At 46.4% G+C, this 15,051-nt stretch overlaps 4 non-coding genes and 2 pseudogenes across 4 annotated transcripts; all 6 read left to right on the top strand.

Moving 5' to 3' along the window:
• The first annotated feature begins 325 nt into the window (after positions 1-325).
• LOC147103793 (5S ribosomal RNA) lies at positions 326-444 on the top strand. Its single transcript, XR_015072634.1, has one exon. It is a non-coding gene; the product is annotated as a 5S ribosomal RNA (ribosomal RNA).
• Positions 445-2,879: 2,435 nt separating this feature from the next.
• LOC147103792 (5S ribosomal RNA) lies at positions 2,880-2,998 on the top strand (annotated as a pseudogene).
• A 2,413-nt stretch (positions 2,999-5,411) lies between these two features.
• On the top strand, positions 5,412-5,530 carry LOC147103791 (5S ribosomal RNA). The gene has a single exon (XR_015072667.1). It is a non-coding gene; the product is annotated as a 5S ribosomal RNA (ribosomal RNA).
• A 2,426-nt stretch (positions 5,531-7,956) lies between these two features.
• Positions 7,957-8,075, top strand: LOC147103790 (5S ribosomal RNA). Its single transcript, XR_015072666.1, has one exon. It is a non-coding gene; the product is annotated as a 5S ribosomal RNA (ribosomal RNA).
• Positions 8,076-10,502: 2,427 nt separating this feature from the next.
• LOC147103789 (5S ribosomal RNA) lies at positions 10,503-10,621 on the top strand. The gene has a single exon (XR_015072747.1). It is a non-coding gene; the product is annotated as a 5S ribosomal RNA (ribosomal RNA).
• Positions 10,622-13,044: 2,423 nt separating this feature from the next.
• LOC147103788 (5S ribosomal RNA) lies at positions 13,045-13,163 on the top strand (annotated as a pseudogene).
• The last annotated feature ends 1,888 nt before the right edge of the window (positions 13,164-15,051 follow it).

Genomic DNA, 15,051 nt, shown 5'->3' with positions numbered 1-15,051 from the left:
TTGGTGTCTTACTTCTCTTAAGAGTGTGGGATAGATTTGATGCGGGCCTGGGTATTTGTCCAGTTTGAAAGATACTACAGCCCTTAAGACTTGGTGTTTGAGCATGTTTATTTGATGTAATATTTGAATAGAAGGCAATGAAGGGTTGGGCTTGTAGTTTGTTTGTGTGGGAGGCAGAGCAGCAAGAAGAGGTGGAGGGGGGGTGGGGGGTTGCGGGAGGAGTAAAATTTGTAAATGTAAATTGAGTGTTGAATACTTGTATGAATGCGTAGAAGAGAAAAAAATGGGCGACAGCTTTAAGTAAAGAGAAAGCCAGCTAGCATATGTCTACGGCCATACTAGTCTGAATGCGCCCGATCTCGTCTGATCTCGGAAGCTAAGCAGAGTCAGGCCTGGTTAGTACTTGGATGGGAGACCGCCTGGGAATACCGGGTGCAGTAGGCTTTTGCTGCCGCCACAGGCTGCTCAACGTTTTGCACACACACGCGCACACACTGCTCTTAATCAATCAACATCCTTTTTGCTGCTCTCTCTCTCTCTCTCTCTCTCTCTGTCTCTCTCTCTCGCTTTCCTTTGACCATTTCTTCGCTGCACATTCTCCTGCTGCTACACAAATGCAAGGGGCTCCAGACACAGGGCCGAAATAAGCAGAAGAAGAAAATAAGATAGCCAAAATACACACACTGGCGGAGGGCCACCAGGACACAGCAGCAGAGAGGAGAGACAAGGTGCATAGAAAACTCGGAGGGACAAACAGCAACAGAACAAAGAAGAATGTAGAAAGAGCAGCAGTTAAATTCAGGAAAAAAGCAAAGCCAACTAGCATGCTGTTGAAATGCATGTGTGTTAATGCGAGGAGCGTTACAAATAAGATTGACGAGTTGCAGGCGCAAGTTGCCACATGGGGTTATGCAATAGTAGCTATAACGGAGACCTGGCTTCAAAATGGGCGGAATTGGAAACTAAACAATCCTGGCTACAATGTAATAACATTTGTAGAAGTCGTGTGGGCAGATGTCACATGATCAGGCAGAATCATAGAAATTTACAGCACAGAAGGAGGCCATTCGGCCCATCTTGTCCGTGCCAGCCGACAAAGAGCAATCCACCCAAATCCCACTTTACAGCACTTGGTCCGTAGCCTTGTAGGTTACGGCAGTTCAAGTGCATATCCAAGTACTTTTTAAACGTGATGAGGGTTTCTGCCTCTACCACCCTTTCAGGCAGTGCATTCCAGACCCCCACCATTCACTGGGTGAAAAAATGTCTCCTCAAATTCCCTGTAAACCTCCTACCAATTACTTGAAATCTATTATTGACCCTTCTGCTAAGGGAAATAGGTCCTTCCTATCCACTCTATCTCGGCCCCTCATAATTTTACACACCTCAATTAGGTCTCGCCTCAGCCTCCTGTGTTCCAAAGAAAACAACCCCAGCCTATCCAATCTTTCCTCATAACTAAAATTCCCCAGCCCAGGCAACATCCTCGGAAATCTCCTCTGCACCTTCTCTAGTGCAATCGCATCCTTCTTGTAATGTGGTGACCAGAACTGCACGCGGCACTCTAGCTGCGGCCTAACTAGTGTTTTATACAGTTGAAGCATAACCTCCCCGCTCTTATATTCTACGCCTCGGCTAATAAAGGCAAGTATCCCGTATGCCTGCTTAACCACTTTATCTACCTGTCCTGCTACCTTCAGGGATCTGTGGACATGCACTCCAAGGTCCCGCTGATCCTCTGCATTTCTCAGTGTCCTACCATTTATTGTGTATTCCAACTGAATTCCATTTGCCACTGTTCTGCCCACTAGACGAGTCCATTGATATCTTCCTGCAGTCTACAGCATTCTGTTTCATTATTAACCACACGGCCAATTTTTGTATCATCTGCAAACTTCTTAATCATACTTCCTACATTCAAATCCAAATCATTGATATATACCAGAAAAAGCAAAGGGCCCAGTACTGAGTCGGTGCAGGCTCGATGGGCCGAAATGGCCTCTATCTGCACTGTGGGGTTTCTGTGATTCTGTGAGCCCTGCGGAACCCCACTGGAAACAGCCTTCCGGTCACAAAAACACCCTTCGACCATTACCCTTTGTTTCCTGTCTCTGAGCCAATTTTGGATCCAACTTGCCACTTTGCCTTGGATCCCATGGGCTTTTACTTTCGTGACCAATCTGGCATGCGGGACCTTATCAAAAGCCTTGCTAAAATCCATATAGACTACATCAAAGGCACTACCCTCATCGACCCTCCTTGTTACCTCCTCGAAAAATTGAATTGCGTTAGTCAGACACGACCTTCCGTTAAGAAATCCATGCTGACTGTCCCTGATTAATCCGTGTCTTTCTAAATGAAGATTTCTCCTGTCCCTCAGAACTTTTTCCAATAATTTTCCCACCACCGAGGTTAGGCTGACTGGCCTGTAATTATGCGGTCTATCCCTCTCTCCCTTTTGAAAGAACGGTAGCACGTTAGCAGTCCTCCAGTGGTCGGGCACCACACCTGTAGCCAGAGAGGATTGTAAAATGATGGTGAGAGCCTGTGCTATTTGGTGTCTTACTTCTCTTAAGAGTGTGGGATAGATTTGATGCGGGCCTGGGTATTTGTCCAGTTTGAAAGATGCTACAGCCCTTAAGACTTGGTGTTTGAGCATGTTTATTTGATGTAATATTTGAATAGAAGGCAATGAAGGGTTGGGCTTGTAGTTTGTTTGTGTGGGAGGCAGAGCAGCAAGAAGAGGTGGAGGGGGGGTGGGGGGTTGCGGGAGGAGTAAAATTTGTAAATGTAAATTGAGTGTTGAATACTTGTATGAATGCGTAGAAGAGAAAAAAATGGGCGACAGCTTTAAGTAAAGAGAAAGCCAGCTAGCATATGCCTACGGCCATACTAGTCTGAATACGCCCGATCTCGTCTGATCTCGGAAACTAAGCAGAGTCAGGCCTGGTTAGTACTTGGATGGGAGACTGCCTGGGAATACCAGGTGCAGTAGGCTTTTGCTGCCGCCACAGGCTGCTCAACGTTTTGCACACACACGCGCACACTCTGCTCTTAATCAATCAACATCCTTTTTGCTGCTCTCTCTCTCTCTCTCGCTTTCCTTTGACCATTTCTTCGCTGCACATTCTCCTGCTGCTACACAAATGCAAGGGGCTCCAGACACAGGGCCGAAATAAGCAGAAGAAGAAAATAAGATAGCCAAAATATACACACTGGCGGAGGGCCACCAGGACACAGCAGCAGAGAGGAGAGACAAGGTGCATAGAAAACTCGGAGGGACAAACAGCAACAGAACAAAGAAGAATGTAGAAAGAGCAGCAGTTAAATTCAGGAAAAAAGCAAAGCCAACTAGCATGCTGTTGAAATGCATGTGTGTTAATGCGAGGAGTGTTACAAATAAGATTGACGAGTTGCAGGCGCAAGTTGCCACATGGGGTTATGCAATAGTAGCCATAACGGAGACCTGGCTTCAAAATGGGCGGAATTGGAAACTAAACAATCCTGGCTACAATGTAATAACATTTGTAGAAGTCGTGTGGGCAGATGTCACATGATCAGGCAGAATCATAGAAATTTACAGCACAGAAGGAGGCCATTCGGCCCATCTTGTCCGTGCCAGCCGACAAAGAGCAATCCACCCAAATCCCACTTTACAGCACTTGGTCCGTAGCCTTGTTGGTTACGGCAGTTCAAGTGCATATCCAAGTACTTTTTAAACGTGATGAGGGTTTCTGCCTCTACCACCCTTTCAGGCAGTGCATTCCAGACCCCCACCATTCACTGGGTGAAAAAATGTCTCCTCAAATTCCCTGTAAACCTCCTACCAATTACTTGAAATCTATTATTGACCCTTCTGCTAAGGGAAATAGGTCCTTCCTATCCACTCTATCTCGGCCCCTCATAATTTTACACACCTCAATTAGGTCTCGCCTCAGCCTCCTGTGTTCCAAAGAAAACAACCCCAGCCTATCCAATCTTTCCTCATAACTAAAATTCCCCAGCCCAGGCAACATCCTCGGAAATCTCCTCTGCACCTTCTCTAGTGCAATCGCATCCTTCTTGTAATGTGGTGACCAGAACTGCACGCGGCACTCTAGCTGCGGCCTAACTAGTGTTTTATACAGTTGAAGCATAACCTCCCCGCTCTTATATTCTACGCCTCGGCTAATAAAGGCAAGTATCCCGTATGCCTGCTTAACCACTTTATCTACCTGTCCTGCTACCTTCAGGGATCTGTGGACATGCACTCCAAGGTCCCGCTGATCCTCTGCATTTCTCAGTGTCCTACCATTTATTGTGTATTCCAACTGAATTCCATTTGCCACTGTTCTGCCCACTAGACGAGTCCATTGATATCTTCCTGCAGTCTACAGCATTCTGTTTCATTATTAACCACACGGCCAATTTTTGTATCATCTGCAAACTTCTTAATCATACTTCCTACATTCAAATCCAAATCATTGATATATACCAGAAAAAGCAAAGGGCCCAGTACTGAGTCGGTGCAGGCTCGATGGGCCGAAATGGCCTCTATCTGCACTGTGGGGTTTCTGTGATTCTGTGAGCCCTGCGGAACCCCACTGGAAACAGCCTTCCGGTCACAAAAACACCCTTCGACCATTACCCTTTGTTTCCTGCCTCTGAGCCAATTTTGGATCCAACTTGCCACTTTGCCTTGGATCCCATGGGCTTTTACTTTCGTGACCAATCTGGCATGCGGGACCTTATCAAAAGCCTTGCTAAAATCCATATAGACTACATCAAAGGCACTACCCTCATCGACCCTCCTTGTTACCTCCTCGAAAAATTGAATTGCGTTAGTCAGACACGACCTTCCGTTAAGAAATCCATGCTGACTGTCCCTGATTAATCCGTGTCTTTCTAAATGAAGATTTCTCCTGTCCCTCAGAACTTTTTCCAATAATTTTCCCACCACCGAGGTTAGGCTGACTGTCCTGTAATTATGCGGTCTATCCCTCTCTCCCTTTTGAAAGAACGGTAGCACGTTAGCAGTCCTCCAGTGGTCGGGCACCACACCTGTAGCCAGAGAGGATTGTAAAATGATGGTGAGAGCCTGTGCTATTTGGTGTCTTACTTCTCTTAAGAGTGTGGGATAGATTTGATGCGGGCCTGGGTATTTGTCCAGTTTGAAAGATGCTACAGCCCTTAAGACTTGGTGTTTGAGCATGTTTATTTGATGTAATATTTGAATAGAAGGCAATGAAGGGTTGGGCTTGTAGTTTGTTTGTGTGGGAGGCAGAGCAGCAAGAAGAGGTGGAGGGGGGGTGGGGGGTTGCGGGAGGAGTAAAATTTGTAAATGTAAATTGAGTGTTGAATACTTGTATGAATGCGTAGAAGAGAAAAAAATGGGCGACAGCTTTAAGTAAAGAGAAAGCCAGCTAGCATATGCCTACGGCCATACTAGTCTGAATGCGCCCGATCTCGTCTGATCTCGGAAGCTAAGCAGAGTCAGGCCTGGTTAGTACTTGGATGGGAGACTGCCTGGGAATACCAGGTGCAGTAGGCTTTTGCTGCCGCCACAGGCTGCTCAACGTTTTGCACACACACGCGCACACACTGCTCTTAATCAATCAACATCCTTTTTGCTGCTCTCTCTCTCTCTCTCTCTCTCTCTCTCGCTTTCCTTTGACCATTTCTTCGCTGCACATTCTCCTGCTGCTACACAAATGCAAGGGGCTCCAGACACAGGGCCGAAATAAGCAGAAGAAGAAAATAAGATAGCCAAAATACACACACTGGCGGAGGGCCACCAGGACACAGCAGCAGAGAGGAGAGACAAGGTGCATAGAAAACTCGGAGGGACAAACAGCAACAGAACAAAGAAGAATGTAGAAAGAGCAGCAGTTAAATTCAGGAAAAAAGCAAAGCCAACTAGCATGCTGTTGAAATGCATGTGTGTTAAAACGAGGAGTGTTACAAATAAGATTGACGAGTTGCAGGCGCAAGTTGCCACATGGGGTTATGCAATAGTAGCCATAACGGAGACCTGGCTTCAAAATGGGCGGAATTGGAAACTAAACAATCCTGGCTACAATGTAATAACATTTGTAGAAGTCGTGTGGGCAGATGTCACATGATCAGGCAGAATCATAGAAATTTACAGCACAGAAGGAGGCCATTCGGCCCATCTTGTCCGTGCCAGCCGACAAAGAGCAATCCACCCAAATCCCACTTTACAGCACTTGGTCCGTAGCCTTGTAGGTTACGGCAGTTCAAGTGCATATCCAAGTACTTTTTAAACGTGATGAGGGTTTCTGCCTCTACCACCCTTTCAGGCAGTGCATTCCAGACCCCCACCATTCACTGGGTGAAAAAATGTCTCCTCAAATTCCCTGTAAACCTCCTACCAATTACTTGAAATCTATTATTGACCCTTCTGCTAAGGGAAATAGGTCCTTCCTATCCACTCTATCTCGGCCCCTCATAATTTTACACACCTCAATTAGGTCTCGCCTCAGCCTCCTGTGTTCCAAAGAAAACAACCCCAGCCTATCCAATCTTTCCTCATAACTAAAATTCCCCAGCCCAGGCAACATCCTCGGAAATCTCCTCTGCACCTTCTCTAGTGCAATCGCATCCTTCTTGTAATGTGGTGACCAGAACTGCACGCGGCACTCTAGCTGCGGCCTAACTAGTGTTTTATACAGTTGAAGCATAACCTCCCCGCTCTTATATTCTACGCCTCGGCTAATAAAGGCAAGTATCCCGTATGCCTGCTTAACCACTTTATCTACCTGTCCTGCTACCTTCAGGGATCTGTGGACATGCACTCCAAGGTCCCGCTGATCCTCTGCATTTCTCAGTGTCCTACCATTTATTGTGTATTCCAACTGAATTCCATTTGCCACTGTTCTGCCCACTAGACGAGTCCATTGATATTTTCCTGCAGTCTACAGCATTCTGTTTCATTATTAACCACACGGCCAATTTTTGTATCATCTGCAAACTTCTTAATCATACTTCCTACATTCAAATCCAAATCATTGATATATACCAGAAAAAGCAAAGGGCCCAGTACTGAGTCGGTGCAGGCTCGATGGGCCGAAATGGCCTCTATCTGCACTGTGGGGTTTCTGTGATTCTGTGAGCCCTGCGGAACCCCACTGGAAACAGCCTTCCGGTCACAAAAACACCCTTCCGACCATTACCCTTTGTTTCCTGCCTCTGAGCCAATTTTGGATCCAACTTGCCACTTTGCCTTGGATCCCATGGGCTTTTACTTTCGTGACCAATCTGGCATGCGGGACCTTATCAAAAGCCTTGCTAAAATCCATATAGACTACATCAAAGGCACTACCCTCATCGACCCTCCTTGTTACCTCCTCGAAAAATTGAATTGCGTTAGTCAGACACGACCTTCCGTTAAGAAATCCATGCTGACTGTCCCTGATTAATCCGTGTCTTTCTAAATGAAGATTTCTCCTGTCCCTCAGAACTTTTTCCAATAATTTTCCCACCACCGAGGTTAGGCTGACTGGCCTGTAATTATGCGGTCTATCCCTCTCTCCCTTTTGAAAGAGCGGTAGCACGTTAGCAGTCCTCCAGTGGTCGGGCACCACACCTGTAGCCAGAGAGGATTGTAAAATGATGGTGAGAGCCTGTGCTATTTGGTGTCTTACTTCTCTTAAGAGTGTGGGATAGATTTGATGCGGGCCTGGGTATTTGTCCAGTTTGAAAGATGCTACAGCCCTTAAGACTTGGTGTTTGAGCATGTTTATTTGATGTAATATTTGAATAGAAGGCAATGAAGGGTTGGGCTTGTAGTTTGTTTGTGTGGGAGGCAGAGCAGCAAGAAGAGGTGGAGGGGGGGTGGGGGGTTGCGGGAGGAGTAAAATTTGTAAATGTAAATTGAGTGTTGAATACTTGTATGAATGTGTAGAAGAGAAAAAAATGGGCGACAGCTTTAAGTAAAGAGAAAGCCAGCTAGCATATGCCTACGGCCATACTAGTCTGAATGCGCCCGATCTCGTCTGATCTCGGAAGCTAAGCAGAGTCAGGCCTGGTTAGTACTTGGATGGGAGACTGCCTGGGAATACCAGGTGCAGTAGGCTTTTGCTGCCGCCACAGGCTGCTCAACGTTTTGCACACACACGCGCACACACTGCTCTTAATCAATCAACATCCTTTTTGCTGCTCTCTCTCTCTCTCTCTGTCTCTCTCTCTCGCTTTCCTTTGACCATTTCTTCGCTGCACATTCTCCTGCTGCTACACAAATGCAAGGGGCTCCAGACACAGGGCCGAAATAAGCAGAAGAAGAAAATAAGATAGCCAAAATACACACACTGGCGGAGGGCCACCAGGACACAGCAGCAGAGAGGAGAGACAAGGTGCATAGAAAACTCGGAGGGACAAACAGCAACAGAACAAAGAAGAATGTAGAAAGAGCAGCAGTTAAATTCAGGAAAAAAGCAAAGCCAACTAGCATGCTGTTGAAATGCATGTGTGTTAATGCGAGGAGCGTTACAAATAAGATTGACGAGTTGCAGGCGCAAGTTGCCACATGGGGTTATGCAATAGTAGCTATAACGGAGACCTGGCTTCAAAATGGGCGGAATTGGAAACTAAACAATCCTGGCTACAATGTAATAACATTTGTAGAAGTCGTGTGGGCAGATGTCACATGATCAGGCAGAATCATAGAAATTTACAGCACAGAAGGAGGCCATTCGGCCCATCTTGTCCGTGCCAGCCGACAAAGAGCAATCCACCCAAATCCCACTTTACAGCACTTGGTCCGTAGCCTTGTAGGTTACGGCAGTTCAAGTGCATATCCAAGTACTTTTTAAACGTGATGAGGGTTTCTGCCTCTACCACCCTTTCAGGCAGTGCATTCCAGACCCCCACCATTCACTGGGTGAAAAAATGTCTCCTCAAATTCCCTGTAAACCTCCTACCAATTACTTGAAATCTATTATTGACCCTTCTGGTAAGGGAAATAGGTCCTTCCTATCCACTCTATCTCGGCCCCTCATAATTTTACACACCTCAATTAGGTCTCGCCTCAGCCTCCTGTGTTCCAAAGAAAACAACCCCAGCCTATCCAATCTTTCCTCATAACTAAAATTCCCCAGCCCAGGCAACATCCTCGGAAATCTCCTCTGCACCTTCTCTAGTGCAATCGCATCCTTCTTGTAATGTGGTGACCAGAACTGCACGCGGCACTCTAGCTGCGGCCTAACTAGTGTTTTATACAGTTGAAGCATAACCTCCCCGCTCTTATATTCTACGCCTCGGCTAATAAAGGCAAGTATCCCGTATGCCTGCTTAACCACTTTATCTACCTGTCCTGCTACCTTCAGGGATCTGTGGACATGCACTCCAAGGTCCCGCTGATCCTCTGCATTTCTCAGTGTCCTACCATTTATTGTGTATTCCAACTGAATTCCATTTGCCACTGTTCTGCCCACTAGACGAGTCCATTGATATCTTCCTGCAGTCTACAGCATTCTGTTTCATTATTAACCACACGGCCAATTTTTGTATCATCTGCAAACTTCTTAATCATACTTCCTACATTCAAATCCAAATCATTGATATATACCAGAAAAAGCAAAGGGCCCAGTACTGAGTCGGTGCAGGCTCGATGGGCCGAAATGGCCTCTATCTGCACTGTGGGGTTTCTGTGATTCTCTGAGCCCTGCGGAACCCCACTGGAAACAGCCTTCCGGTCACAAAAACACCCTTCGACCATTACCCTTTGTTTCCTGCCTCTGAGCCAATTTTGGATCCAACTTGCCACTTTGCCTTGGATCCCATGGGCTTTTACTTTCGTGACCAATCTGGCATGCGGGACCTTATCAAAAGCCTTGCTAAAATCCATATAGACTACATCAAAGGCACTACCCTCATCGACCCTCCTTGTTACCTCCTCGAAAAATTGAATTGCGTTAGTCAGACACGACCTTCCGTTAAGAAATCCATGCTGACTGTCCCTGATTAATCCGTGTCTTTCTAAATGAAGATTTCTCCTGTCCCTCAGAACTTTTTCCAATAATTTTCCCACCACCGAGGTTAGGCTGACTGGCCTGTAATTATGCGGTCTATCCCTCTCTCCCTTTTGAAAGAACGGTAGCACGTTAGCAGTCCTCCAGTGGTCGGGCACCACACCTGTAGCCAGAGAGGATTGTAAAATGATGGTGAGAGCCTGTGCTATTTGGTGTCTTACTTCTCTTAAGAGTGTGGGATAGATTTGATGCGGGCCTGGGTATTTGTCCAGTTTGAAAGATGCTACAGCCCTTAAGACTTGGTGTTTGAGCATGTTTATTTGATGTAATATTTGAATAGAAGGCAATGAAGGGTTGGGCTTGTAGTTTGTTTGTGTGGGAGGCAGAGCAGCAAGAAGAGGTGGAGGGGGGGTGGGGGGTTGCGGGAGGAGTAAAATTTGTAAATGTAAATTGAGTGTTGAATACTTGTATGAATGCGTAGAAGAGAAAAAAATGGGCGACAGCTTTAAGTAAAGAGAAAGCCAGCTAGCATATGCCTACGGCCATACTAGTCTGAATGTGCCCGATCTCGTCTGATCTCGGAAGCTAAGCAGAGTCAGGCCTGGTTAGTACTTGGATGGGAGACCGCCTGGGAATACCGGGTGCAGTAGGCTTTTGCTGCCGCCACAGGCTGCTCAACGTTTTGCACACACACGCGCACACACTGCTCTTAATCAATCAACATCCTTTTTGCTGCTCTCTCTCTCTCTGTCTCTCTCTCTCGCTTTCCTTTGACCATTTCTTCGCTGCACATTCTCCTGCTGCTACACAAATGCAAGGGGCTCCAGACACAGGGCCAAAATAAGCAGAAGAAGAAAATAAGATAGCCAAAATACACACACTGGCGGAGGGCCACCAGGACACAGCAGCAGAGAGGAGAGACAAGGTGCATAGAAAACTCGGAGGGACAAACAGCAACAGAACAAAGAAGAATGTAGAAAGAGCAGCAGTTAAATTCAGGAAAAAAGCAAAGCCAACTAGCATGCTGTTGAAATGCATGTGTGTTAATGCGAGGAGCGTTACAAATAAGATTGACGAGTTGCAGGCGCAAGTTGCCACATGGGGTTATGCAATAGTAGCTATAACGGAGACCTGGCTTCAAAATGGGCGGAATTGGAAACTAAACAATCCTGGCTACAATGTAATAACATTTGTAGAAGTCGTGTGGGCAGATGTCACATGATCAGGCAGAATCATAGAAATTTACAGCACAGAAGGAGGCCATTCGGCCCATCTTGTCCGTGCCAGCCGACAAAGAGCAATCCACCCAAATCCCACTTTACAGCACTTGGTCCGTAGCCTTGTAGGTTACGGCAGTTCAAGTGCATATCCAAGTACTTTTTAAACGTGATGAGGGTTTCTGCCTCTACCACCCTTTCAGGCAGTGCATTCCAGACCCCCACCATTCACTGGGTGAAAAAATGTCTCCTCAAATTCCCTGTAAACCTCCTACCAATTACTTGAAATCTTTTATTGACCCTTCTGCTAAGGGAAATAGGTCCTTCCTATCCACTCTATCTCGGCCCCTCATAATTTTACACACCTCAATTAGGTCTCGCCTCAGCCTCCTGTGTTCCAAAGAAAACAACCCCAGCCTATCCAATCTTTCCTCATAACTAAAATTCCCCAGCCCAGGCAACATCCTCGGAAATCTCCTCTGCACCTTCTCTAGTGCAATCGCATCCTTCTTGTAATGTGGTGACCAGAACTGCACGCGGCACCCTAGCTGCGGCCTAACTAGTGTTTTATACAGTTGAAGCATAACCTCCCCGCTCTTATATTCTACGCCTCGGCTAATAAAGGCAAGTATCCCGTATGCCTGCTTAACCACTTTATCTACCTGTCCTGCTACCTTCAGGGATCTGTGGACATGCACTCCAAGGTCCCGCTGATCCTCTGCATTTCTCAGTGTTCTACCATTTATTGTGTATTCCAACTGAATTCCATTTGCCACTGTTCTGCCCACTAGACGAGTCCATTGATATCTTCCTGCAGTCTACAGCATTCTGTTTCATTATTAACCACACGGCCAATTTTTGTATCATCTGCAAACTTCTTAATCATACTTCCTACATTCAAATCCAAATCATTGATATATACCAGAAAAAGCAAAGGGCCCAGTACTGAGTCGGTGCAGGCTCGATGGGCCGAAATGGCCTCTATCTGCACTGTGGGGTTTCTGTGATTCTGTGAGCCCTGCGGAACCCCACTGGAAACAGCCTTCCGGTCACAAAAACACCCTTCGACCATTACCCTTTGTTTCCTGCCTCTGAGCCAATTTTGGATCCAACTTGCCACTTTGCCTTGGATCCCATGGGCTTTTACTTTCGTGACCAATCTGGCATGCGGGACCTTATCAAAAGCCTTGCTAAAATCCATATAGACTACATCAAAGGCACTACCCTCATCGACCCTCCTTGTTACCTCCTCGAAAAATTGAATTGCGTTAGTCAGACACGACCTTCCGTTAAGAAATCCATGCTGACTGTCCCTGATTAATCCGTGTCTTTCTAAATGAAGATTTCTCCTGTCCCTCAGAACTTTTTCCAATAATTTTCCCACCACCGAGGTTAGGCTGACTGGCCTGTAATTATGCGGTCTATCCCTCTCTCCCTTTTGAAAGAACGGTAGCACGTTAGCAGTCCTCCAGTGGTCGGGCACCACACCTGTAGCCAGAGAGGATTGTAAAATGATGGTGAGAGCCTGTGCTATTTGGTGTCTTACTTCTCTTAAGAGTGTGGGATAGATTTGATGCGGGCCTGGGTATTTGTCCAGTTTGAAAGATACTACAGCCCTTAAGACTTGGTGTTTGAGCATGTTTATTTGATGTAATATTTGAATAGAAGGCAATGAAGGGTTGGGCTTGTAGTTTGTTTGTGTGGGAGGCAGAGCAGCAAGAAGAGGTGGAGGGGGGGTGGGGGGTTGCGGGAGGAGTAAAATTTGTAAATGTAAATTGAGTGTTGAATACTTGTATGAATGCGTAGAAGAGAAAAAAATGGGCGACAGCTTTAAGTAAAGAGAAAGCCAGCTAGCATATGCCTATGGCCATATTAGTCTGAATGCGCCCGATCTCGTCTGATCTCGGAAGCTAAGCAGAGTCAGGCCTGGTTAGTACTTGAATGGGAGACCGCCTGGGAATACCGGGTGCAGTAGGCTTTTGCTGCCGCCACAGGCTGCTCAATGTTTTGCACACACACGCGCACACACTGCTCTTAATCAATCAACATCCTTTTTGCTGCTCTCTCTCTCTCTCTCTCTCTCTCTCTCTCTCTCTCTCTCGCTTTCCTTTGACCATTTCTTCGCTGCACATTCTCCTGCTGCTACACAAATGCAAGGGGCTCCAGACACAGGGCCGAAATAAGCAGAAGAAGAAAATAAGATAGCCAAAATACACACACTGGCGGAGGGCCACCAGGACACAGCAGCAGAGAGGAGAGACAAGGTGCATAGAAAACTCGGAGGGACAAACAGCAACAGAACAAAGAAGAATGTAGAAAGAGCAGCAGTTAAATTCAGGAAAAAAGCAAAGCCAACTAGCATGCTGTTGAAATGCATGTGTGTTAATGCGAGGAGTGTTACAAATAAGATTGACGAGTTGCAGGCGCAAGTTGCCACATGGGGTTATGCAATAGTAGCCATAACGGAGACCTGGCTTCAAAATGGGCGGAATTGGAAACTAAACAATCCTGGCTACAATGTAATAACATTTGTAGAAGTCGTGTGGGCAGATGTCACATGATCAGGCAGAATCATAGAAATTTACAGCACAGAAGGAGGCCATTCGGCCCATCTTGTCCGTGCCAGCCGACAAAGAGCAATCCACCCAAATCCCACTTTACAGCACTTGGTCCGTAGCCTTGTAGGTTACGGCAGTTCAAGTGCATATCCAAGTACTTTTTAAACGTGATGAGGGTTTCTGCCTCTACCACCCTTTCAGGCAGTGCATTCCAGACCCCCACCATTCACTGGGTGAAAAAATGTCTCCTCAAATTCCCTGTAAACCTCCTACCAATTACTTGAAATCTATTATTGACCCTTCTGCTAAGGGAAATAGGTCCTTCCTATCCACTCTATCTCGGCCCCTCATAATTTTACACACCTCAATTAGGTCTCACCTCAGCCTCCTGTGTTCCAAAGAAAACAACCCCAGCCTATCCAATCTTTCCTCATAACTAAAATTCCCCAGCCCAGGCAACATCCTCGGAAATCTCCTCTGCACCTTCTCTAGTGCAATCGCATCCTTCTTGTAATGTGGTGACCAGAACTGCACGCGGCACTCTAGCTGCGGCCTAACTAGTGTTTTATACAGTTGAAGCATAACCTCCCCGCTCTTATATTCTACGCCTCGGCTAATAAAGGCAAGTATCCCGTATGCCTGCTTAACCACTTTATCTACCTGTCCTGCTACCTTCAGGGATCTGTGGACATGCACTCCAAGGTCCCGCTGATCCTCTGCATTTCTCAGTGTCCTACCATTTATTGTGTATTCCAACTGAATTCCATTTGCCACTGTTCTGCCCACTAGACGAGTCCATTGATATCTTCCTGCAGTCTACAGCATTCTGTTTCATTATTAACCACACGGCCAATTTTTGTATCATCTGCAAACTTCTTAATCATACTTCCTACATTCAAATCCAAATCATTGATATATACCAGAAAAAGCAAAGGGCCCAGTACTGAGTCGGTGCAGGCTCGATGGGCCGAAATGGCCTCTATCTGCACTGTGGGGTTTCTGTGATTCTGTGAGCCCTGCGGAACCCCACTGGAAACAGCCTTCCGGTCACAAAAACACCCTTGTTTCCTGCCTCTGAGCCAATTTTGGATCCAACTTGCCACTTTGCCTTGGATCCCATGGGCTTTTACTTTCGTGACCAATCTGGCATGCAGGACCTTATCAAAAGCCTTGCTAAAATCCATATAGACTACATCAAAGGCACTACCCTCATCGACCCTCCTTGTTACCTCCTCGAAAAATTGAATTGCATTAGTCAGACACGACCTTCCGTTAAGAAATCCATGCTGACTGTCCCTGATTAATCCG

The sequence above is a fragment of the Somniosus microcephalus genome, chromosome 19, assembly GCF_052327205.1.
Source record: "Somniosus microcephalus isolate GS21.2 chromosome 19, FLI_Smic_1.0, whole genome shotgun sequence".
NCBI lineage: Eukaryota > Metazoa > Chordata > Chondrichthyes > Squaliformes > Somniosidae > Somniosus > Somniosus microcephalus.
The sequence above is the reverse complement of the archived record's forward strand: the minus strand, read 5'-3'. Positions and strand labels throughout refer to the sequence as shown.